The sequence below is a fragment of the Triticum aestivum genome, chromosome 2A (genome assembly GCF_018294505.1).
Source record: "Triticum aestivum cultivar Chinese Spring chromosome 2A, IWGSC CS RefSeq v2.1, whole genome shotgun sequence".
NCBI classification, from domain to species: Eukaryota; Viridiplantae; Streptophyta; class Magnoliopsida; order Poales; family Poaceae; genus Triticum; species Triticum aestivum.
The window spans coordinates 46589844-46615661 of record NC_057797.1 but is presented as its reverse complement, the minus strand read 5'-3'; the positions used below and the strand labels follow the sequence as shown (position 1 = coordinate 46615661).

General features: G+C 44.3%; 1 non-coding gene across 1 annotated transcript; it reads left to right on the top strand.

Annotated features, from left to right (window-relative positions):
- The first annotated feature begins 23532 nt into the window (after positions 1-23532).
- Positions 23533-23647, top strand: LOC123038372 (U5 spliceosomal RNA). Its single transcript, XR_006417826.1, has one exon. It is a non-coding gene; the product is annotated as a U5 spliceosomal RNA (small nuclear RNA).
- Positions 23648-25818: the final 2171 nt, after the last annotated feature.

The following is a 25818-nucleotide window of genomic DNA, read 5'->3' as shown; positions in this document are numbered from 1 at the left end:
CAAATCTTCTATATCTAAATAGCTAGCCCCCACTAAGATATTCTCTCAACATGCAAGCATGCCACCTCATCATTCAACATGCATAAGAAAAGGCCCGCCTCAACATGCAACTATGCATATTAAAAATCCACTACAACAAGCATGCATGTAAAATTCCATTTTATTATGCTATTTAAATTTAATTCTTATATACTTTCAGGAACTATTGTTTCAAGAATTCATGTTCCATATAATCAAAATCTCATTGAAATATTGCAAACATTCCCTCAACAACGTGTGTGGCATCGTCTAGTTTCAATATAAAGTGCACTCCCACTTGATACGTCTCCAACGTATCTATAATTTTTTATTGTTCCATGCTGTTATATTATCAATCTTGGATGTTTTATAATCATTTTATAGTCATTTTATATCATTTTTGGTACTAACCTATTGACATAGTGCCAAGTGTCAGTTCCTGTTTTTTCCATGTTTTTACATCACAGAAAATCAATATCAGACGGAGTCCAAATGCCACGAAACTTTACGGAGATTTTTTATGGACCAGAAGGAACATGTTGGGCCCTGGTTGCACCTGGGGGGAGTCCCGATGTAACGCCCTCGATGCGGCTATATCTCCTACGTGTCAAAGCACGACTTAGAGGCATAACCACATTGAAAGTTATGTCGCAAGTGAGGTAATCTTCACAACAACCCATGTAAATAGATAAAGGGGAAAATAACATAGTTGGCTTACACTCGCCACGTCACAGAAATACATAAATAAGTCATTACATTCGTCCAATACACTCAGGGTCCGACTACGGTACCAAAATAAAGATCAACCCCCAAATGCGACAAAATCCCCGATCGCCCCAACTGGGCACCACTACTGATCATCTGGGAAAGACACGTAGTAACGTCGAGAGTCTTCATCGAACTCCCACTTGAGCTCAAGCGATTCGTCTGGAGCAGTATCATCGGTCCCTGCATCTGGTTTTGGAAGTAAACAGTGAGTCATGGGGACTCAGCAATCTCACACCCTCACGATCAAGACTATTTAAGCTCATAGGTAAGGTAAAGGCATGATGTGGAGCTGCAGCAAGCGACTAGCATATATGGTGGCTAACATATGTGCAAATGAGAGCGAGAAGAGAAGGCAAAAGCACGGTCGAACAACTATGATCAAGAAGTGATCCTAGAACAACCTACGTCAAGCATTACTCCAACACCGTGTTCACTTCCCGGACTCCGCTGAGAAGAGACCATCACGGTAACACACGCGGTTGGTGCATTTTAATTAAGTTAAGTTTCATGTTATCTACAACCGGACATTAACAAATTCCCATCTGCCCATAACCGCGGGCACGGCTTTCGAAAGTTCAAATCCCTGCAGGGGAGTCCCAACTTAGCCCATCACAAGCTCTCATGGTCAACGAAGGATATTCCTTCTCCCAAGACATTCCGATCAGACTCGGCCTCCCGGTTACAAGACATCCTCGACAATGGTAAAACAAGTCCAGCAACACCGCCCGAATGTGCCGACAAATCCCGATAGGAGCTGCACATATCTCGTTCTCAGGGCACACTCAGATTGTCCAAACTTCTGGTAGGCCAGCCCAGAGTTGCCCCTGGTGGCCACCGATGGCTGACGAGGTGGACCAACACTCAAAGGAGCACTGGCCCGGGGGGGGGGGGGGGTTAAAATAAAGATGACCCTCGGGCTCTGGAAACCCAAGGGAAAAAGAGGCTAGGTGGCAAATGGTAAAACCAAGGTTGGGCATTGCTGGAGGAGTTTTATTCAAGGCGAACTGTCAAGGGGTTCCCATTATAACCCAACCGTGTAAGGAACGCAAAATCCGGGAACATAACACCGATATGACGGAAACTAGGGCGGCAAGAGTGGAACAAAACACTAGGCAAAAGGCCGAGCCTTCCACCCTTTACCAAGTATATAGGTGCATTAAGATAAACAAGATAATATGATGATATCCCAACAATAAACATGTTCCAACAAGGAACGATCTCCAAACTTCACCTACAACTAGCAACACTATAAGAGGGGCTGAGCAAAGCGGTAACATAGCCAATCAACGGTTTGCTAGGACATGGTGGGTTAGAGGTTTGACATGGCAATATGGGAGGCATGATAAGCAAGTGGTAGGTATCGTAGCATAGGCATAGCAAAAGAGCGAGCATCTAGCAAGCAAAGATAGAAGTGATTTCGAGGGTATGGTCATCTTGCCTGCAAAGTTTTCAGAGTTGCCTTGATCCTCGTAAGCGAACTCAACGGGCTCCTCGTTCACGAACTCGTCTCCCGGCTCTACCCAAACAAGGATAACAAGCAAAAGAACACAATCAACCATGTGCAATGCTCAAGCAACATGTTGCAACCATGGTATGATATGCGGGATGCGATATGTGATGCATAGACAAGGAATGATTGAACCTGGCCTCGACATGGAAATCCAAGAGTGCCACTGGAAAGGTGAGGTGATTTCGGTTGAAATCGATATAAAGATCACCGGAATCGGATGCACGGTTTGGAAATGGCAAGCGAAACAAATATGGCACCGGTCTGCGATAAACAGCAAGTCGCCATCTAAATGCATCAAGTTAAATATGCTACAGCACTCAAACATGACAACAAAATACATGATAGGGATCCACTCATGATGCTTGACAAAAGATGAACACTGAGCTACGGCTAATTCATCCATTAACAGGTTCAAACAAGCATGGCAAAAGTGCAAATGATTACAGGTTTCACACTTAGTGAAATTAACACAAGTCTGGAATTTATCATCAGGAAGCAAACTTTAGAGTACGAAAACTACAATCTACAGGAACATATCATGGCAAAGAAAGACATGGCATGAAGCTACTCTAATCATATAATAAAAGTCCCTTAGTGACGTTGAGCCAAAAGGGATCAGAAAATACAATTGCAAGCATGTGAACATAGCAAAAACATAAACAAATTCAGACTTAGTGAAAAACTGGAGCATGCAAAACAGTTAGCGAGTAGGCATGTTTACGAGCTCGATGCACTCACTACAGAGCATGGAATGACAAACTAAGCATACACTCATCAAGAATACATGGCATAAAAGCTAGACATGGCAAGAACAACAACATAGCATGCATGGTTCAACAACAACAAGCTCGGCAAAATCGCTAAACATGTTCACAATCTGCCAGGAACATCTTATAGCAAAAGTAGAGCTCGATTGACTCAAGCTAGGGTGCTCCATAATTGCAAACAAAGACATGGATGGATAGAGCACCACAATATTAACAAAACATCCTTACTGATCATCCTCAAAAGAGGCACGGATCACTAGGAAACAATATGAACATATGGCATAAAAACAATATCAGGACAAAGACTTAGTGAAATTCTAAGTCCCTGAAATCAGCATCAACGATTACGCTACTTTGCATGCTTGTGCTAGTCACAACAAATATCACAAAAGTACATGGCATACACCCCTGTAAAGATGGCATGGCATTCTACAAAACACATGTAGAGCTCAGGATCATAGCATGCACACATTAATCATAGCAAAAATGACAAAAGGCTATTTGCTGAAATAGATCTAGAATATTTCTCACATAGCCCTTTTCCAACAGCATTTCGGGCATCAAGATAAGCTCAAATGAAAATGATGCAATGAGATTAAATGATGTACTCGTCGAGACGAACATTTTGATATGCTACATGCATGAATCGGAGCTACGGATGCAGAGTTATGGCATGTCAAAGAATGCAAAAAGTTAGGGTTTCGGGAGGAAAAAGTCAACCGTCGTCCCGATCCAGATCTGGCACAGATTACGAGGATCGCCGGAGTACTGTAGCAACTCGTCGGGGTTGATGGATCCGGCCGGAGTAGCTCGTCGGGGTTCGTCGGAGGAGGGTCTCCGGGTCGCGGGGACGCCCGCCGGCGACCGGATCGGGCGCGGGGCGGCGCACCGCGGCGGGGGGCGGCAAACAGCAAGGTGAGGCGGCGGTCACCGGAGTTGGCGGAGCTGGCGATGGCGCGCGGCGGCGAAGAGACGGCGCCGGTGTCGGGCACGAGTAGGAAGGGCGGCGGGCGCGGGAGGTAGGTGGCGGCGCCGACGTGGGCCGAACGTGGGCTCACGGGCCCGCGGTGGAGGCGGTGATGTGGGGCGGCGCGGCGGTGAATCGGTGCATGACACGTGGCGGCAGCGGCGCAGGTCGGACGTGTCCGACCGGACGGAGAATTGTCCGGCGGCGCGTGGAGAGGGAGGGGGCTAGGGTTTCGTCCGGATTTCGGGGAAGGGATCTATATATAGATGTAGAGGGAGCTAGGAAACTCCAAATGAGGTGCGGTTTGCGAACACGCGATCGTGATCGAACGCTCTAGATGCTGGAGAGGGTTTAGGTGGGTTTTGGGCCACTTTGGAGAGGTGTTGGGCTGCAACACACACAAGGCCTTTTCGGTCCCTCGGTTAACCGTTGGAGTATCAAACGAAGTCCAAATGGCACGAAACTTGACAGGTGGTCTATCGGTAGTAAACCAAGGCCGCATGGCAAGTCTCGGTCCAATCCGTAAACGTTTAATACCCGCACACGAAAAGAGGTAGAAAGGGACACCGGGTGACATAGGAGCGCCGGAATGCAAAACGGAGAACGGGGAAAATGCTCGGATGCATGAGACGAACACGTATGCAAATGCAATGCACATGATGACATGGTATGATATGCATGACAAAGACAAAAGCACACGGAGACAAAAACCCGACAACGATGAAATAGAATAACTTAGCACCGAAAACGGCAAGAGTTGGGATACATATGAGGTAAATTACATCCGAGGTGTTACACCCGAAGAGGGGACAATCCACCAGGGCATGCAAAGAGGCCCAGGCGCGCCCTAGTGGGTTGTGCCCACCTCGGGTGCCCCCCGGACCGCCTCCTTGCTCTATAAATACCCCAAAAATCCCAGAACCCTAGGGGAGTCGACGAAATAGTCATCCAGCTACCGCAGAGTCCAGACCCATCAGATCCAATCTAGACACCATCTCGGATGGGGTTTACCACCTCCATTGGTGCCTCTTCGATGATGCGTGAGTAGTTCTTTGTAGACCTTCAGGTCCGTAGTTAGTAGCTAGATGGCTTCATCTCTCTCTCTCTTGATTCTCAATACAATGGTCTCTTGGAGATCCATATGATGTAACTCTTTTTGCGGTGTGTTTGTTGGGATCGATGAACTTCGAGTTTATGATCAGATCTATCTTTTTATATCCATGAAAGTATTTGAGTTTCTTTGATCTCTTTTATGAATGATTGCTTATAGCCTCGTATTTCTTCTCCGATATTTGGGTTTTGTTTGGCCAACTTGATCTATTTATCTTGCAATGGGAAGAGGTGCTTTGTAGTGGGTTCGATCTTACGGTGCTTGATCCCAGTGGCAGAAGGGGGACCGACACGTATGTATCGTTGCTACTGAGGATAAAACGATGGGGGTCTATATCTACATAGATAGATCTTGTCTACATCATGTCATCGTTCGTATTGTATTACTTCATTTCTCCATGAACTTAATACACTAGATGCATGCTGGATAGCGGTCGATGTGTGGAGTAATAGTAGTAGATGCAGGCAGGATTCGGTCTACTAATCTTGGATGTGATGCCTATATAATGATCATTGCCTGGATATCGTCATAAATATTTGAAGTTCTACCAATTGCCCAACAGTAATTTGTTCACCCACCGCTTTGCTATTTTTCTCGAGAGAAGCCACTAGTGAAACCTTACGGCCCCCGGGTCTTCTTTCTCATATTATTTTCCTTTGCGATCTAATTTTATTTGCTTCTATTTTTAGATCTATTAATCCAAAACCCCAAAATACCTTGCTGCAATTTATTTTATTAGGCATTCGATCTATCAATATTTACAACTTTCTCCCGTCCATGTGCCATTTATGGCGCCGTTACCTGAAAGGGATTGACAACCCCTTTAACAACATTGGGTTGCGAGGATTTGTTATCTATGTGCAGGGGCTATTTACGTTGTGTTGCTTGGTTGTCCTACTGGTTCGATGACCTTGGTTTCATATCTGAGGGAAATACCTACCGCCACTGTGCTACATCATCCCTTCCTCTTTGGGGGAAAACCGACATAGCTTCAAGCGATATCAAAAGGAATTTCTGGCACCGTTGCCGGGGAGGATCTTCAACATATACCAAGTTCCTAATCACAAATCTCATCTCCTTGCAATTTACATTATTTGCCATTTGCCTCTCGTTTTCCGCTCCCCCACTTCACAAAAATTTACCGTTTTATTCGCCTCTCTTTTTTGTTCGCCGTTTTCTTGTCAGATCTATCCTTTGTTTGCAATCATGAGTGATTTCGGTATGGCACCAACAGATGATGGCCTTACTCCTAATACTGGACGTACGGGAAATCTGGATGCTAAAACTTTTATCTTGGGGCAAGGGAACGTTATGGGAAAAGAACGTATCCAAGAATTTTTCAATTGTGTTGGGAACCTTAGTCTTGATGATGCCCCTATAATTAAAACTACTAGATCTTATGCGGATACTATTTCAGCACTAGTTTTGAAAATTGAAAGTAAATTTATTTGTACCCATCCTACCTTGCAAAGATTGTTTTTTGAGCTCCCCGTTATAAAGAATCCTAGAGCTAAAAAGTTGGCCACTCTTGTTCTCACAATCCGGCAGCACTTCACCGTCTAGAGCTAATCGTCACCGGAGAATTAGAGGGAGGAGATTAGAACCACACTGGTCTTCTAATTATGAGGATTAGAGGATCTTGGTCTAGCTCTAATTAGATCAACTAGGATCAACTAGAACTAGAGAACTGGAGGAGGCTCCAAAACTTGTGTTTAGAGAAAGTGCCAAAGTCTCTAGTACATTTAGGTTGGATAAAGGAGAGGGGCACCACAAAAGGGGGAAAGTCTCCCCTTGTGCGGGCTATGGGGAGGGCGGATCCCTCCCCAATTCGGCCTCCCTCCCTCCTTTCCATGAGGAGAAAGGGGCGCCTTGATACGTCTCCAACGTATCTATAATTTTTTATTGTTCCATGCTATTATATTATCTATCTTGGATGTTTTATATGCATTTATATGTTGTTTTATATGATTTTTGGGACTAACCTATTAACCTAGAGCCCAGTGCCAGTTTCTGTTTTTTCCTTGTTTTGAGTTTTACAGAAAAAGAATACCAAACGGAGTCCAATTGACGTGCCAATTTTTGATGATTTTTTATGGACCAAAAGAAGCCCCCGAAGTAAAAGAGTTGCGCTAGAAGACTCCTAAGCCATCCACGAGGGTGGAGGGAGCGCCCTACCCCCCTGTGCTCGTCCCCTATCTCGTGGATGACTCGGAGACCCCCTGACGTGAGACCGACGCCAAAAATTCCTATAAATACAGAACCCCCGAAAAGAAACCTAGATCGGTAGTTCCGCCGCCGCAAGCCTCTGTAGCCACCAAAAACCAATCGGGGCCCTGTTTCGGCACCCTGACGGAGGGGGGATCCATCACCGGTGGCCATCTTCATCATCCCGACACTCTCCATGACGAGGAGGGAGTAGTTCACCCTCGGGGCTGAGGGTATGTACCAGTAGCTATGTGTTTGATCTCTCTCTCTCTCTCTCTCTCTCTCTCGTGTTCTTGATATGGCACGATCATGATGTACTGCGAGCTTTGCTACTACAGTTGGATCTTATGATGATTCTCCCCCTCTATCTCTTGTAATGAATTGAGTTTTCCCTTTGAAGTTATCTTATCGGATTGAGTCTTTAAGGATTTGAGAACACTTGATGTATGTCTTGCATGTGCTTATCTGTGGTGGACAATGGGATATTCACGTGAACCACTTGATGTATGTTTTGGTGATCAACTTGCGAGTTCGGTGACCTTGTGAACTTATGCATAGGGGTTGGCACACGTTTTCGTCTTGACTCTCCGGTAGAAACTTTGGGGCACTCTTTGAAGTTTTTTTGTGTTGGTTGAATAGATGAATCTGAGATTGTGTGATGCATATCGCATCATCATACCCGCGGATACTTGAGCTGACATTGGAGTATCTCGGTGACATTAGGGTTTTGTTTGATTTGTGTCTTAAGGTGTTATTTTACTACGAACTCTAGGGTTGTTTGTGACACTTATAGGAATAACCCAATGAATTGATCGGAAAGAATAACTTTGAGGTGGTTTCGTACCCTACAATAATCTCTTCGTTTGTTCTCCGCTATTAGTGACTTTGGAGTGACTCTTTGTTGCATGTTGAGGGATTGTTATATGATCCAATTATGTTATTATTGTTGAAGGAACTTGCACTAGTGAAAGTATGAACCCTAGGCCTTGTTTCAACGCATTACAATACCGTTTTCGCTCACTTTTATCATTAGTTACCTTGCTATTTTTTATTTTCAGATTACAAAAACCTACATCTACCATCCATATTGCACGTGTATCACCATCTCCTCGCCGAACTAGTGCACCTATACAATCTACCATTGTATTGGGTGTGTTGGGGACACAAGAGACCCTTTGTTATTTGGTTGCAGGGTTGTTTGAGAGAGACCATCTTCATCCTACGCCTCCCACGGATTGATAAACCTTAGGTCATCCACTTGAGGGAAATTTGCTAATGTCCTACAAACCTCTGCACTTGGAGGCCCAACAACGTCTACAAGAAGAAGGTTGTGTAGTAGACATCACGCCTTCTTTCCACCACTTAGCCGTTTTGGGCCCATTTAGAGCTGATAACGAAGCGGAAACTTCCCGTTTTTTTCCAAGGAAAAATGGAAACGGAGAGGTAACATGGAAACGGAAACAAAAATTTGCAAAACGGAAGTGGAAATGGAATTTTTTATGTGGAAATGGAAACAAAAACGAAACGGTGTTTTTCGGTGGAACAGGCGTGGAAACGGAACTTTCCGTTTCCATGAATATGGAATTTCCGTTTTTACTATAAACCTATGGCTGCTTTGCAGTCCAATCACTAAACAACACACAATTATACAAGGAGTAGAATGGATCATTTGAGCCCAACTTCTACTACCACATATGTACTCAGTTTGACCCTATACGCAATTGTCCAATACTACTACAATACTACGCTAAGTTGCTAACATAGTGATATTATTTTGTAGCCATGGTAACAATTCAATAAATTTGTTTATGTTTTGTCTCTCTTTCTCTAAGGTTCAAGGACTTTTTAGGTTCCCGTCAACACCCACTTCTATTTCCGTGTCCGCTTTGTTTTTGCTCTATGTCCGTTTTCGGTAGTATCTGTTTCCGTATTCATTTCCGGGGTTTCTGTATTCGTTTGCGCTTCTGCAAAATAATATGAAAACAAATATGGTAGCACTCAGTTCCGCCCATTGATATTTAATTAAATATAAAAGCCTCATAACTATTATTAGAGTCTTCCATTATTAATTTAACATCTTTGAAAACATTTTCCACCTATATATTATTTATCAATAATACTCGGTATTGCCTGAAAAACTCTGAAACCCTTCCAGTGACCCCGAAATGCTGCCGGTTCCTCTCGGAACTATTTGGAATATTAATGAAACAATTTCACAAATATTTCCTCATTACTCTCATTCTACTAACACTCAGCAGATCATGATTTCCTTAAGCTTGTGACCCGTAGGTTCAGTAAAACATAGACATGAACAAATCCCCTTCCGTTCAATGATCGATACCGGAACCATGGACGTCCATATTGATGCCTATGAGTACATGAATGACATTCGAGTGAACCTTTGGTTATCATGTGCTATTCCCTTTGCTTCGTGATACTTTACAAAACTTGAGGTGAGATAAATCTAAATCCTTGTGAGTCACACACATGCTCACTATACCGGTCTCCCCGTTACCAATTTTCTTCTTCTTTCTTGTTGACATGTTCCGGCATTCCCGTGACATAGCACATGTGTCTGTTCAGATGATGATGGATGCCATCACACCGAGAGGGCCCTAAGGACATCTCTCCAATATTGGAGGAGCAAATTCCACTCTCGAGCTATCTAATCCATTTTCAAACATTCCGATGAATATGTAAGTTGTCATTAAGATCGCCATGTTAGATATGATATTTGAGCAACCCCAAAGTTCATCATACGGTGAGAAGTGATTATGATACTCTTATGGTCTAAGGAACTAAATCACACATTAACACTCTGTGTTATAAAAATTGACTTCTAACAATATTATCTTAAAGTATAACAAACAAGTTTGGGTCGATTCAATATGATCATTCTTGTAACGTCGTATTCTCAATGTTGTTTTAGTACTATTGTTACACTTAATGGTATCCTAAAATCCGGAAAACATGATCACCAACAACACTTGAACTAGTCTTAGAGGCGATGCTAGGAATCTAATTTTACTGTTTATCATTCCACACGTGCATATGAGTTTTTTTACTGAATCACGTATTCCAGGATCATAGCAGTTATGGCATATAACATAAATTATTAATTATGAATATAGAAATATAGAAATATAATAATACAATATTATTGTCTCTAGGGCATATTTCCAACATAGAGGGGCCATCTGTATGTGTTGCAATTGTTGGTTTTTCCTTTGGTTCTCTGCGGGTACTGAAGGCAGCTAGATGGGTGTTTTGTACACGTGCCCATGCTTCCTTATCTTTTGTACCTAGGATAATTTGGTAAAGCAATAGTAAAGTTACTAAGCTCCCAATGGCCGGATCGCTTACTAACAAGCACGCCACAAAAGAAGCGCTATTTTTTCGAAAAGTGGTATGGTTATTCTGCAGCGGCAATTATGATCGTTATAGTAGCATATGATACAAATTAAAAGAATAGTTTTCAAATGAAATGTCTAATCTATGTGATTTTTAAACCATTGTGTTTAGAAAATGTTCATGAATAGAAAACATATTCCAGAATTTGAAAATTGGTCAAAGTTTTTAAACAGTTCAATGAATTTTAAATTTCATGAATTAAAAGAGATGAAATTAGAAAAATCTTCTTGATATTAGAAAAAGTTCACAGAATTAAAATAGGTTCAGGAAACTCAAAAAATGGTTGTGGATTTAAAAATGCTCATGAATTTTAGAAATTTAGAGAAGTGACTAATATGTTCAACATATCTTTAAAAAATTTCCGTATGTGTTAAAATAAGTTCAATGTGTATTTAAAAATATTTCAACATATGTTTAAACACTGTTCAGCGTATAATAAAAAAGTGTTCAACATATGTTTGAAAAATGTCAAATATGTGTTAAAATAAGTTCAACCTGTGTTTTAAAAACAACATATATTTAAACAATATTCCACATATAACATAAAATGTGCATCATCTATTTTTCCAAAAATTTCATGCATAAAAAATGGTATTTATAAAAATGCTGAAAAGAAACCGGGTTCCAGAAAAAACCACATTGCGATAAAATTTGCGGTGCACGTAAAAACATATGTAGTGATTGCTATTGGGCCGGCCCACGCCATAGTACTTGTGGGCGATTTGCCCCTAGCTCTCGCTACGGGCGATATATGGCAATTATGAATCATCTATTACCGTATTGGACGACTAATTACATCCCGAAGAGATGAAGGCTAATAAAGCCACAGAAAACAAACTACCCAAAAGAATAGTGCACCAAACATCTAATATACAAGTGAGGGAAAACGTTATATGTGAAAACGGCGTGGCGTTGATGATAAGGTGATGTTCAGAAACTTCATGTACGTACCTTCTCCGACATTATAGATTTTGAACTAGCCATTTGCTCCTTTCTTCTCTGTCTTGAAACCTTCAGAGCCCCCAAGTATTTGTGTCCATACAAGAATGAAGGCATGGAAAAGGGACGGGGCTTTCGTTTTCGCGAGCGTAGCCAGGCCGTGCGCCAGACCATTCCCGATCTTCTGATGGCACCCACTTGTTGAGATCCGAACCTAAGTAGAAGTTGCTTGATATCGTGTATCAGGGGAAACTGGCTTGATATCGTGTAACAGTGAAAACTCCTGTTTCAAAGTGCCATGCAGCAAAATCTTCCACCTCGCTTGTCGGCATTCGAATCTTTTTTATTGCTTCAGCATCAAATTGGTAGAAGATCTCGTGGCGAGTTTTTTGCCTTCCTTGATAAAAATATTGGCTGTTGACATAGGAGGAGCTATGCTCAAATTAAATAGGAGCTGGAGAAGCTCAAACCTGGATCATTTAGCCCACTAACCCGTAACTCTGCCCTCTCGTGTGTCCACATCATCTTAATTTTTTTCGGTCGTTTGATTGACCATATGTGGACAAGATCTGCGGCAAAGAGCTGGACCCTGTGTTCGCTAGGCTCCCCTCCCTCGACCCGCAGAAGCGGAAGCAAAGTTTTTCTCCAACTAAAACGTTAGCGACAGAATCCCTCCTCATAATCTGGTCACCCCAACTCCCACCCAATCTATCTGCTCTCTCCCCTCAAACGACACAAACCCCTCGGGGTGATGGAAGCAACTGAGCCTAGCCTCCTCTAGGGTTTGCGTCCGCATCGGGATGTGAACCGGCGGCTAGGACGGCGTTGGCAGCTTGCGGGGCAAAGGCAGGATTGCAAGACCATCGATCTAGAGGATGGGTGGGACTTATCAAAAAGGGTGAGGTTATCGATCTTAATTGTTCCTCCGACACCTTCGGTCAATGATCGACGTTGCCAAGGCCGCTCTTTTCTTGCTAGATCATCAAGGGGGATCAACAAATAATGGCATATTTCTCACAGTGATCGCTGTTGATAATTCCATAATGAGAGGCATTCGACGAACTTCTCTCTACGGTAAAAAAAAAAGCTTCCCTTACATTACATAATTTGCAGAGAAATCATAGTGCTTTCCCTTTGGCCAGAAATTGCTTATTGTGTATTACATAATTTTTGCAGAAATTTTGATGTTGTATTGGCTTACATGCCTTTCCATCCGAAGATTTTTTCCCCCTGCTGGTACTCCCTCAAAGCATTTTTGTATATTTGTACAAAAATAAACATGTTCAACATTATAAATATAAGTACCAATATTCTTCAAAATCTCCCCAAATCTGACATACACCAGATATTCAGGTCAAATACCAACAAACAGTTCTAGATGATTTTCCCTTTGTTCTCTTAAACAACACATGGTAGCTTTTCCAAGAACACAGTAGCTGAAAAGATGCAATCTTTCTGGAGAATTTGCTGTGGAATTAATCATGGTTATAGCATGGCAAAGGCAAGGTGATAATACTAGCACAGTTGTGAACCTATACGTACACATGGATATGGATATTTAGCAGCTAGTGGGAAGCACCCAAAATCCGTTGTTCGAGAAGGGAGCTTCGTCAAGCCTCTGCGTCTGGATGCTGCCGGCCTTGACGTCGAAAACCTGCAACTCCTTTGACATTGGGCACACCACGTACACGCAGTCGCCTCGGAGCCGTCCGGCCTCGCACGAGGCGCCGACGTAGACTGGCGCCATGACGAAGGTGCGGCCGCCGAGATCACCCACCCTGCGCCACCGCGTCCGCTCGAAATCCATCACGTAGACGCTCAAGCCCGTGTACTTGTTCAGGTTGGCCTCGTCCATCAGCAGCTTTACCATGTAGAGCTCCCCTCCGGATTCCACCAGGAAAACCCTGCCCACCACGGCATACTCCCCTTCGTCGTGGCACCCGGCGGGGATCGAGCCGAAAGCCGGCGGGCCAGCGGAGAAGTCGACGACGCCCAGCTCGGTCGAGGGCAGGTTGAAGTAGAACTTGCCGCGGCACGCGCTAATCTGGCGGATCACGGTCTTCCCGACCCAGGCCGGATGCTTTTCGTCATCCTCGTCGTCGTCGTACACTTGGGACCCGATGTCGTACTCGTGTCTCTGCCACTGCGTCTGGTCACCGGCGAGGCGGAGGTGCCAGATGAAGGTGGTGTTGGGCTCGACGAGGAGCACGACGCAGCTGGGATCGGTGGGCTCGTGGGAGAGCAGGCAGTGGGCGCCGTGCCTGAGCAGGTCCTGGTCGATGGCTAGCGGCGGCAGGTCGATCTTGCGGCGGCTCTGGGGGCTGTAGAGGAAGGTGGCCAGGGAGGCGGGGTCCCGGGCGAGCACGTAGCCACGCGCCGTGGGCAGTACGCTCTTGTTGGCCAGCGCTGGCGCGATGAGGGCGTCGACGTCGGCCGCCGTGGCGACGACCTTCTTCTCCGGCACGCTGAGCAGCACCGTCGACGTCGACCGGCCCAAGTCGCACTGGAGGGCGAGGCACGGCAGCGAGAGGCTCGACGACATCGATGCCATGGCGGTGTCGATCGATGGAGATGCTCTTGCTCGGCGGTGCAAGGCACAGATCGCTTGTGTTAGCGGGGGCAAAAGGCGCAAGGTGCCCTGGCGGCGGCGGGCGCGCGCGTGTGTCGCGGGGGGGGGCGAGTGGGGGATCGAGCCGACGCTCTCCCCCTGGCGCTAGGGTTAGCGGGGGTAGAGGTGGGCTGCGGTTGGGCGAATTGGGGCCGGCTAGCACTGTTTGGGCTGCTAGGAGGCAACAGCCCATTACGTAATGCGGCCACTGGACTGGCCCATTACGCATTTTACTGAACAGATTCCCATTTTTCCGAAAAGAAAAATTGTGAGGAAGAGAAAAGAAAATATTTGAGGGTTCAAATAGTTTATGATTGAGCTGACGTTTGTTCTGGCAACCCTAGGCTCAAACCAACCATACCATGTAAAACAGTGCATGCAATATTTTCTATTTCATATATACATATAATATGTGTTTTTTATGTGCCCACATATAAAAAAATATACATTAGATTTTTATAGGTACATAGATCACATCCATGTTTACATTTAAAACAAATAGCAAGCTTCTTTGCACTTCAAATTTTATTTACGATTTTTCTGAACATCATTGGAGCCTGGAATCCAAAAGTCGTTTTTGGCTTGTAATTTTTTATATTCTCTACCACTATTTTTATTACCCATAATTTTATGGGGATTTACGTTGCTATTTAATTTTAATTGGTTCGAATGCAAAGTTTAGACCACATAAACATTTAGAATGATGACTCCAAAATTTCATGGTTATCAAATATGGAGCGTATATATGTGGGAAAAGAACATATGCATGTACAACATGAAAATTGATAAAAATATCACTAGTAAGAATTCATTTTTTAAAATCTTGTTATGTAAAATATGTGCTTCCTTGAAATCTTAAATTATTCCAAAATAAATTGTCCGTAAAATCATAAATTATTTCAAAAAAAAGTTTCCAAAAGAAAAGATAACTGATAATTTGCACATGGATATCAAATTTGAGATTTCTTTATAGGAAATTGAAACTTAGGTACTCAATTTTAAAATATTTTAAAACTATCTGACTTCTACTTTCATTTTAAATTACTTAACAAAAAAATTTGCATTTCAAAATATATACACTCGTATATCTATATATTCCATAATCTAAGAAAAAAATTCAACGTCTATCCTGGGAGTGCCATTGCTTTGTAAAATAGGAGATATCCCAGTTATTAATTAAAAAATATGTAATCTATTTGGTCTTCATGGTTAGTGTTCAAACTCAGAAATGCATGTAACCAAAAGTTAGAAATAGAGTGGACCTATATATTCATTATTTATTCTAATAACGAAATATGATGAAGAATTTAAGTAGCATGCTTATCCCTGGCTAACTAATATGAAGTTAAATATTTTTAAATTATACATAATTTTTTTGGTTGGGACTCTATGTGTGCATATTCCCTGTGCTCCGAATTAATTGAATTCCTAGGATTTTTCTAGGTCAAACTTTTTAAAGTTTGTCCAATTCTATAGAATAAATCGTAAAGATCTACGATATGAAATATATATTATATGAAAAATTGATTTTTGCGTGAATCTATTAGAGTAAATTTGATTTCATAGATGTTAATATATCTTTATGCAGACACGGTCAAACTTAATGAACTATGACTTAAGACAATTCTAGAACTTCAATTATTTTGGAACGAACACAGTAGCACCGAAGCACCATATTTGAGAAGCACGCGTGGGTTTATGCAGTGCTGAAGATCGCACGGGAGGTGCTAGTGGGGAAAAGTGTACTGGAGACCTCCGATGACGGCCAACTCTGCGCAGAACTCAAACAACAGCTGGTGAAGAAGAGGTACTCAATGCTTCAAAAAAAAAAAGAAGAGGTACTCAACTTCGGGTTTGCCTTATTCATTTCGCCTTTGTACCTATTAATTTCAAGAAACATGTCTCTGTTTTATCTTCCACAGATGCACCAGTATGGTCGAAAGTGCCTTTAGCTCATTTGAGCTCGGTGAACAGTAAAATCGAAAAAAATAAAAAAAAATTCAAAAAATTCCACATTTTTTTGGAAGAAACATTGACAAAAGTTCTAAGTGCTTGCAAAAATTCATCATGAAATCACATTCCTGTAAAGCGTGGCAAAAAAACAAATTCAGTGCTCGAAAATGCTTTTGAATGTAGCTTTTTCAGAGTACTGATTTTGTTTTTTTTTGCCACGCCTTCTAGCAATGTGATTTCATGGTGAATTTTTGCAAGCACTTAGAACTTTTGTCAATGTTTCTCACAAAAAAATTGGATTTTTTTAATTTTTTTTGATTTAGTTTTGATTTTACTGTTCACCCGAGCTATTTGAGCTCGGGTGCAGAAACTCCGCGTCCCAGTATAGTGTTTAATTTCTAGCTAGTCAGCTTAATGAAAACTAAACTAAACGTCATCCAAATCTTAATGATCAGCGGCCCAATTTCTGATGGTACAAATGATAAACAGTTTTGCTAAAGCACATCTAGATGTGCCATAAGTATTGCAGATCTAAGTTCTATGTCATTGATCTTACATTGAGATCCGTGTGGATATTTTCTTTTTCTTTTTTTTCCCGCTTTATGTTTGATTCACTCATTTAGATGTGCAATAACTAGAGCACATCTAGATGTGCCCTAGACACACCCAATGATAAAATCATTCCCAATTTATTGGTCCAAACCCCAAAAATCTATAGACGGAGACAAATCCTACCAATGAGTGTTATAGATGGAAGGTTTTATTTTTGCTTCAAAAAAGATTTGTATTACTTGTTTTTCTTCATGATCTATCTTTCAGATATTTTGTTGTGATCGATGACATTCGAACAGATGATCAGTGGAAAACCATCAAATCTTAGTGGCTTTTATACTTATTATATCCGCAAAATCAATAAGTAGTGTAAGGGATTTTTATGGTTGTCCAAAAAACCAACAAACAGTCTTAGAGGTTTTTCCTCTCGTTCTCTTGAGAAACACATAGTAGCCTTTTCAGAACATGACGAAAAACATAGTAGCTGATACTTGAAAACGTGCAATCTTTCTGAAGAACTTGTTCTGGAATTAATCATGGATGTATAGCATGGCAAAGGCAAGGTAATACTAGATGACATACAGGATCAGGGGCGTATATAACTAACGGGTCTGTTTAGGTCATATTTAGATGTGCTCTATTTATTGCACATCTAAGTAAGTGAATTAAGCATAAAAAGGAAAATAAAAAATAAAAGTAAAATATCCACATGGATCTTCGTGTAAAATCAATGATATAGAATTTAGATGTGCAATACTTATGACGTATCTAGATGTGCTTTAACAAAACTGATAATTAAAAATACCTAAAATCTAAAAAGTGGCCGCGTGCTGTTTCGAGAGAACAAGCGGCCGGCTCCTGGCCGCACGATCCCACCCCCAAATCGCCGCACGAGTCGGTCAGGTGCTACCTGGTCGGGCGCTGTCAACCGCAGAATGGTTGGCGTTTGTCGCTATTTACGCTTCCACACCCTTCGTCCCCATTCCCCTCGCGTCGTCCACCTCCGCCGCACCTCGCGCCGCAACCTCCGCCTCTCTCGCACCGCTGCCTCCACTCCTCTTGCGCCGGCCGCCGCAAGTTGGGGACGGGCGCCGCGCCTCTCGGCTAGGTCCGGGCGCCGCCGCTCGCGTACGTATAGGATCTGGTGGCCGGCGTACCCATCCGTGCCTGATCTGTTGAGGTTGGGTGGAGGACAAGGCGAGCTTTGGACGGAGGAGTGAAAGGGAGCAATGGCCACCATGAGATCTAGGTGTCACTGCAATAGCTGGGAGATGAGGAAGTAGGTGATTGGATTGTAGCTGGAGCGGCCGGAGGAAGAACGGACGAAGTAGGAAAAAGGGAGCTCGTTCTCAATCTAGGGCAAGACGAAGACATCGACGGCTAGCAAAATGGAGTTCTTGTTTGTGCAGCCCATGGTGTGTTGCTTATATTCAGCTACTTTGTGCTCAATTGACTTGTAATGTACTCCCTTCGTCTTAAATTCTTTTATTAGATTTGTCAAGATATAGATGTATAGTTGCACATATATTGATATTTAGTTGGCTTATAATGTAATCTAGTTGCACATACATTGATGTTTAGTTGGCTTTGTAATGTAGTCTAGTTACACACATTGATATTTAGTTGGCAGAAAAACTAGTTGCACACACATTGATGTTTAGTTGGCTTGTAATTTAGTTTAGTTACACACATTGATGTTTAGTTGGTAGGAAGACTAGTTCCACACACATATGCTCAATTGGCTTGTAATTTAGTCTAGTTGCACACACATTGATTTTAGTTGGCAGGACTCTAGTTGCACACATATGCGCAATTGACGCGACAGTGTAGTCTAGTTGCACACACATTGATGTTTAGTTGGCAGGACTCTAGTTGCACACACATATACTCAGTTGGCGCGGCAATGCAGTCTAGTTGCACACATATTGATGTTTAGTTGGCAGGACTATTGGCACACACATATGCTCAGTTGGCGCGGCAATGCAGTCTAGTTGCACACACATTGATGTTTATTTGGCAGGACTATTTGGCACACACATATGCTCAGTTGGCGCGGCAATGCAGTCTAGTTGCACACACATTGATGTTTAGTTGGCAGGACTATTGGCACACACATATGCTCAGTTGGCGCGGCAATGCAGTCTAGTTGCACACACATTGATGTTTATTTCGCAGGACTATTTGGCACACACCTATGCTCAGTTGGCGTGGCAATGCAGTCTAGTTGCACACACATTGATATTTAGTTGACAGGAAGAATAGTTCGTCGAAACATCCCCATGCGGGATCTATTTTCGAAGAGCACGTCGCGAGGATTCCAAGGGTGAAAACGGATCTCAATTCCGAAGCGCGCTTTAAAAATTATGACTTTTTAAAAATTTGAAAACTTAAATTAAATGCGTCCATATCTGTTTACATGTATGCTTTTGTAGTACTCCTCTAGTACGTGAGACTAGACGTGCAATTTTTTTTAATATGCGGATAGGGACTAGACGTGCTGCCTGGGACCAGGGGTCGGCCGCTCGTGAGCGCTAACGAGCCCCTGACCGCCAGCTAGACACGCCCCTAAAAATAACATGAAAGCAAACTATTTGCGCAGCTGTGTAGTAGATAAGTATTTAGCAGCTAGGGAGCACCCAGAATGCTTTATCCGCCGCCGCCGGAGCCGGAGCTTCGTCAAGCTTGTGCGCCTCCATGCTCCCGTCCTTGACATCGAAAACCTGCAGCTTCCTTGCCACGGGGTACGCGGCGTACACGCAGTCCCCTCGCAGCCGGCCGCCCTCGCACGAGCCGCCGAAGTAGAACAACAACGGGACGAACGCGCGGTCGCCGAGGTCGTCCACCATGCGCCACCGCATCGTCGTGCTCCCGAAATCCTTCACGTGGACGCTGAACCCGGTGACCGTGTGCATGTCGGCCACCTCGCTCAGCAGCTTCACCATGTAGAGCTCCCCCTCAGATTCCACCAGGAAAACGCTCGCCATCGTGTCATGACCACGTTCTTGGTAGTCGTACTCGTACCCGGCGGTGACCGAGCCAAACGCCGGCGGGCCGGAGGAGAAGTCGATGACGCGCAGCTCGGTCGGGGTCGGGTTGAAGTAGAACTTGCCCCGGCACGCGGCAATCGGGACGATCACCGACTTCTCCAGCAGCGTGGGATCATTCACGTCGTACGGCTGGGATCCGATGTCGTACTCGTGCCTCTGCCATCGCGTCTCTCCAGCGACACGGACGTGCCAGATGAAGGCGGCGTCGGTCTCGACGAGGAGCACGACGCAGCTGGGGTCGGTGGGCTCGCCGGAGAGCAGGCAGTTGTAGCCTATGAGGAGGTCTTGGTCGATGGCTAACGGCGGCAGGTCGATCTTGCGGCGGCTCTGTGGGCTGTAGAGGAAGGTGGCCAGGGAGGCGGGGTCCCAGGCAAGCACGTAGCCTCATGCCGTCGGCAGGATGGTCTTGTTGGTCAGCGGCGCCAGGACGTCGCCGACGTCGGCGCCTCCACGAGCTTCTTGTCCGGCAAACTGAGCAGCATCGTCGACCTGTCCTTCGCGTGGTGGATGGCGAGCCACGGCAACTTGAGACTGCTGGAATTTTGTCTACTTTGGGACTAACCCAATAACAGTTTCAGAAATTCCTAATAAATCCTAGAGGCTCACGCAACTTATTTGTGCAAGGCAAGAGGTGGAACTAAAGTTTAGTCCCACATTGCTAGTTTAGAGAGAGTTGAACCTCTTTATAAGCGAGGTTCTTTCCCCACTTGTATGAGCATGAGAACAAGAGGGACATCCACGCGTGCTCCTCCTCCGCCGCCACGCCTCGTCACGCCGCGGATTGCGGGAATGAGTCCTTTGGTGATGATTTTCCTATCTATCATCATAGATGACACCCCCAATTCTATTTCAGAGTTAAAGTGTGCAAGTTGCTGAAGTCTTTAACAGCTGCAGGCTTTGCTGTGAACGAAGCTGACAAATGTCGTGGTGGGATTACATTGATTCAATCTCACATTATGATGCAAGTGTGTTACTTCGAAAGAATCGAAGAATTGCTAGAGATCAATTGAAATATTCTCAGATTATTGGCTCGCTTATTTACTTAGCCAGTGCTACAAGACCTGACATCTATTTTGCTGTTAGCAAACTGAGTCGGTTTGTCTCAAAACCAGGAGACGTGCATTGGAAAGCTCTAGAGAGAGTTTTGTGTTATTTCAAAGGCACTGCAAATTATGAGATTCACTACACCGGGCACCCAAAGATGCTTGAAGGGTATAGTGACTCAAACTGGAACTCAGATGCTGATGAGATAAAGGCCACGAGCGGATATGTATTCACTCATGGAGGTGGCACTGTTTCTTGGAAGTCTTGCAAGCAGACCATCTTAACGAGATCAACAATGGAAGCAGAAACTCACAACACTGATACAGCTACGGTCGAAGCAGATTGGTTTCGTCGGCTCTTGAATGACTTGCCGATTGTTAAGAAACCTGTATCGGGTATCCTTATGAACTGCGACAATCAAACTGTGATCACAAAAGTGAGAAGCTCAAAGGATAACATGAAGTCATCAAAGACACGTTCAGAGAAGGTTAAAGTATGTCAGAAAAAATGAAAAACTCCAGAGTTATTGCATTGGATTATATCCAAACGTCTAAAAATTTGGCAGATCCTTTTACTAAGGGTCTATCACGTAATGTGATAGATAATGCATCGAGAGAGATGGGTATGAGACCCACAATATGAGTTGCTCACAGTGGTAACCTATTCTTTGTAATCGCAGATCCCGTGAATTAAATGTGGAAGACAAGCTGTTGATCAACTAAGAGGAGAGTATCCTTAATATTAACAATACCACTCCATAAAGATGCAATACTCTCTTAAAACTGCATGGCAGGTTGATGTATATCTTAATGTGTTCTAAGTGGCTCATTTAAGCAGAGATATTATCCTGCAGAACATCTTTTGAAGAACACACCTATATGAGTCTGATTGTCAAACGTCGCAATCTATGAGAGTAGGGTTCGCTCTAGTAAACTCATGAAAGGTCTCGAAGTATGACGCATAAGCTCCACCCACGGGTAAGACCAACGGTAGCCACGTATCGGTCAAGGCTTTATGTGAAACTAGATTTGCAGAAAACTTACAGTTCAAGTCCCAGTCCATTGTTCAAGTTGCTTACTAGTGTAGCATAGAGTTCTAGGTGGAAGTTCAACTTAACAGTCTCCATTGTAGTACCGGTATATAAAACAGTGTTTTCGAACCAAAGGCAATTTTTGTGTGCCTCTGAAATCTGGTGGGGGATTATTGGAATTTTGTCTACTTTGGGCCTAGCCCAATAGCAGTTTCAGAAATTCCTAATAAATCTTAGAGGCCCACGCAGCCCATTTGTGCAAGGCAAGAGGTGGAACTAAAGTTTAGCCCCATACTGCTAGTTTAGAGGGAGTTGGACCTCTTTATAAGAAAGGTTCTTTCCCCACTTGTATGAGCATGAGAACAAGAGTGACATCCACGCGCGCTCCTCCTCCGTCGCCCGCCTCGCCACGCCACGCCACGCTTCGCCACGACGCACCGCAGGTTGCGGGAATGAGCCGAGCCGATGTTTAAATTTTTGCCACCCACTACGGGGATACGAAAGGTCACACGGAAGCTGAAAAGATTTTTGCGAAAGTGGAGTTCGAATGCGAACGGTGCAGCCCTTCGGCTGCTGCCTGTTCGCTTCATCTCTGTCTCTTTGTTTCACCTCCCGTCGCTGCCATGTCACCTCCTCTTGCGCCTATAAAAGGGAGGTCGCTCCTCCCAGAGAGACGGACCAGAACTACTCCTTCCCTCGTCATCGGTTCCATCTCTGAGCTGCTGCTGTCTTCCTCATCCCGTCTTGCGGCGTGCACCGCACGTCGGGACAGTAGGCCTCCGAAACCGCACCTTTTGAGTCCTGTACGGGAGAAGGGTGATAAGGTTTTTGGGGAGCGCTCAGCGCGACTACTGGCTGCTTCATCACAGATGATCCGGTCGCCGACGACTACTTCCCCGACGACGACTTCTTCCCCGACGTCCACGACCTCCTCGACGACATGGCAGGCGAGGACACCGACCCCAAGTCCAGCGCTTCTGCTGCTGCTGTTCCGCACGTGTTCTTCTCCTTTCTATTAGAGGCCCCGCTGCAGTTCCTTATTCTAGTATTTGCCCTAGATATGTTAGATTCTATTTCATATATGCAACTTGATATACTGTCTGCTCTAGATATGTTTAGTTAGAGTTCATATATGAAGGTGTTGTTTACTTTCTCTTTGTCAAATCACATGGTTTGTTTTATCACTACTATACTGATCATGCTTTATCTAGTATTTCTATTAATAAAATTACTCAGTAAATTGCTCATGTTTTCAACCGAGACTCGACGACATCCATGCCATGGTTGTGTCGATCGAGATTTTCGCGCCCGACGATGCTCAGGCAGATCGCTTCGTCGCTTAAATACAGAAAAGGAGAGCGCCGGAAGACAAAGCTGTGCACGAATCGTGGTCGGGCTGGACGGGCAGCATTGGGCCTGCTGCTGGCTGCTGAGGCCGCGTGGGAGATCCAGTCGAGTTGAACGAGGGGACATAACACATCGTCCTCAACTCCTCATGGAATGTAGCAGTGCAGGTTTTTAGTCCCACATCGCTGGTTGTGGAAGAAGGATTCTCAGCCAAGTGTATAAGCGGTCACCCAGGGTCAATCATAAAATGCATGCAGCTGCGTGATGAGCACAAAGTGAACTATTCTTTCACCTTTTATTAAAGAATACCGTGTGCACACTACAATGAGCAGCATGCGCCAATTTTTAAAGGGCCCTCTCCCATGATTCAAATTTAAAATGAAATACAATCTTGCCACAACATTATAGTTTCAAATTAAAAAACTAATACTAAATTTGTGTTAAAAATGATTTCTCTCAGTTCTAGGTTTTTATACCTTCTCTGTTTATAAAATGTATTGTAATAGTTTGTTGTTGGGATGTAAACACCGAATTGTTTGTATCCAATGGGAATTTGCTCACTGGGTAACAAATAGTGTATACTCGCATGCAGATAGAGGAAGGCACTTCTTGAAAAAATAATTCAAGAAAAGAGATTCTGCTCATTCTTCCTTTTCTTCTTTTTTTGTTTTAGTTAGAATTTTACTCATTCCTTCTGTGTTTTCCTTGGTTTGGGGCCATCTCTGGCTTTACTAGGATTTATTTCCGCATGACAATAATCATCTTTGATGATCTGGATGTGCATTTTTCGACAAAGGGAATATATTAATATCGCGGAGATACCAATTACACCCGGCCTCTGCAACAACACAATGATCAATTCCTCTAGCTGCAGCACGAACCACCACCTAGACAACACCCGAAGTCCTAATTCTGCAAAAGCGACATCTCCAAGAAGGAAATAGTGTAGAAGCACCGTCATCGCCCGATCCTAGATCTTAGGTTTACACCCTGGAGAAGATCCGCGCTCTCAAAACAATGCCTTCAACAAGGTCACTGCCAGGCACAAAGAATTAAGGCCAGACCTTGGGCATTCATCCTGAAAGTTTTTGAAAGGACGCGGGAGAGCTGCGCCATTCACCCTGAAAGTTAAGACTCTGTAATCCGCTTGTGTTGCCGCCCCCACTTGCCGATGCCGCTGCCACAAGTCATGAATCACCAAGCAAAGTCCTCATCACCGCGAAGACTCGATCCGCTATTACAAGACCTCAGACCTCAGGCACCATGACGTTCTCTGTCACTGTCTTCACCACGGAAGTCGAAATACCAATGTGTCCCATACTGTCAACAGACAACGAAGCTTATCATCACACCCTCCTGAAACCACTCGGCCTAAAATAGAGGCGCAAACGACCGAATCCCATCCGATCCAGAAATCTACAGGTGTCAAGTACCCAATGAAGATCTCCAGCGGAGTATTCCGGAACTTGTCAATGGCCATCCATGATGGTCGGCAACCAGCAGAACACCATCTTCTTTGAGCAAAAATTTCTAGATGTACACTCTTCACTAGACGGAGGGAGTATACATTAGCCTCTCTCAGGATGCGTTCAAAGTTAATCTTCTCCGCAAAGACCCCTGCAAAAAAATCTTCTTTGCAAAGACCCCCACAAAAGAAATCTTCTCCGCAAAGTAACAGTCATACAAGAGTACCAAGCGCATTCAGCGGGCCGAGAGGGATGTAGCCCACCAGTCTAGGAACTAGTGGTCGGGGTCTAGCGGCTGAAAGGTTGTGCGACACCATGAAAGAGTGTCGTACCAGACCTGATGCGAGAAGGGGCAAGCGAAGAGCAGATGATGCACTGACTTGATGTCCTGGTCACATAGAAGGCAAGCAGGCTCATGGGGCATGCCATGCCGCTCGAGACGTTGAGCACTCCAACACCATCCTGTAGGGCTTTCCAAACGAAGACCTTGATGCGAAGGGGCGCACATGATCGCCAAGTGAGCTCCCAATGAGGGGCGGCTTGTTGACCCATGGAAGAGGGAGATAGCAGGATTTGGCAGAGTAGATGGCATCTGTGGTCCATCGTCAACGAAGGGCATCATGGGAGCCGGAGAGATGGATGCCACGAAGCCTACACCATAGATCGACGTATTCCACCAGTGCTGATGTCAAAGATTTGTCCGATCACTAGTAGAAAAAGGGTCAAATGTGCGACACATTAGTCCCGGTTTGTAACAGAACCAGCGCTAATGTGTCCATTAGTGCTGGTTCCAACGGCTAGGCGGGAGGAGCTCTTTAGTACCGGTTTGTGCCACGAACTGGTACTAATGAGAGTGGTGGCAGGATGTTGTCAGAGTGGGGCCCCTCCAGCATCTTTAGTACCGGTTCGTGCCACGAACCGGTACTAAAGGTCGTCCTATATAAACCCTTCGTCCACCAGCACTCTGTTCTCCCCCCTTTCTCCTCTCCCTCTCCTATATTCTTCCCTTCTTCCTCTCGAGTTCATCACAAAATTTGCCCCAAATTTGTCAAGATTTGCAGGCCCCCATCCATTC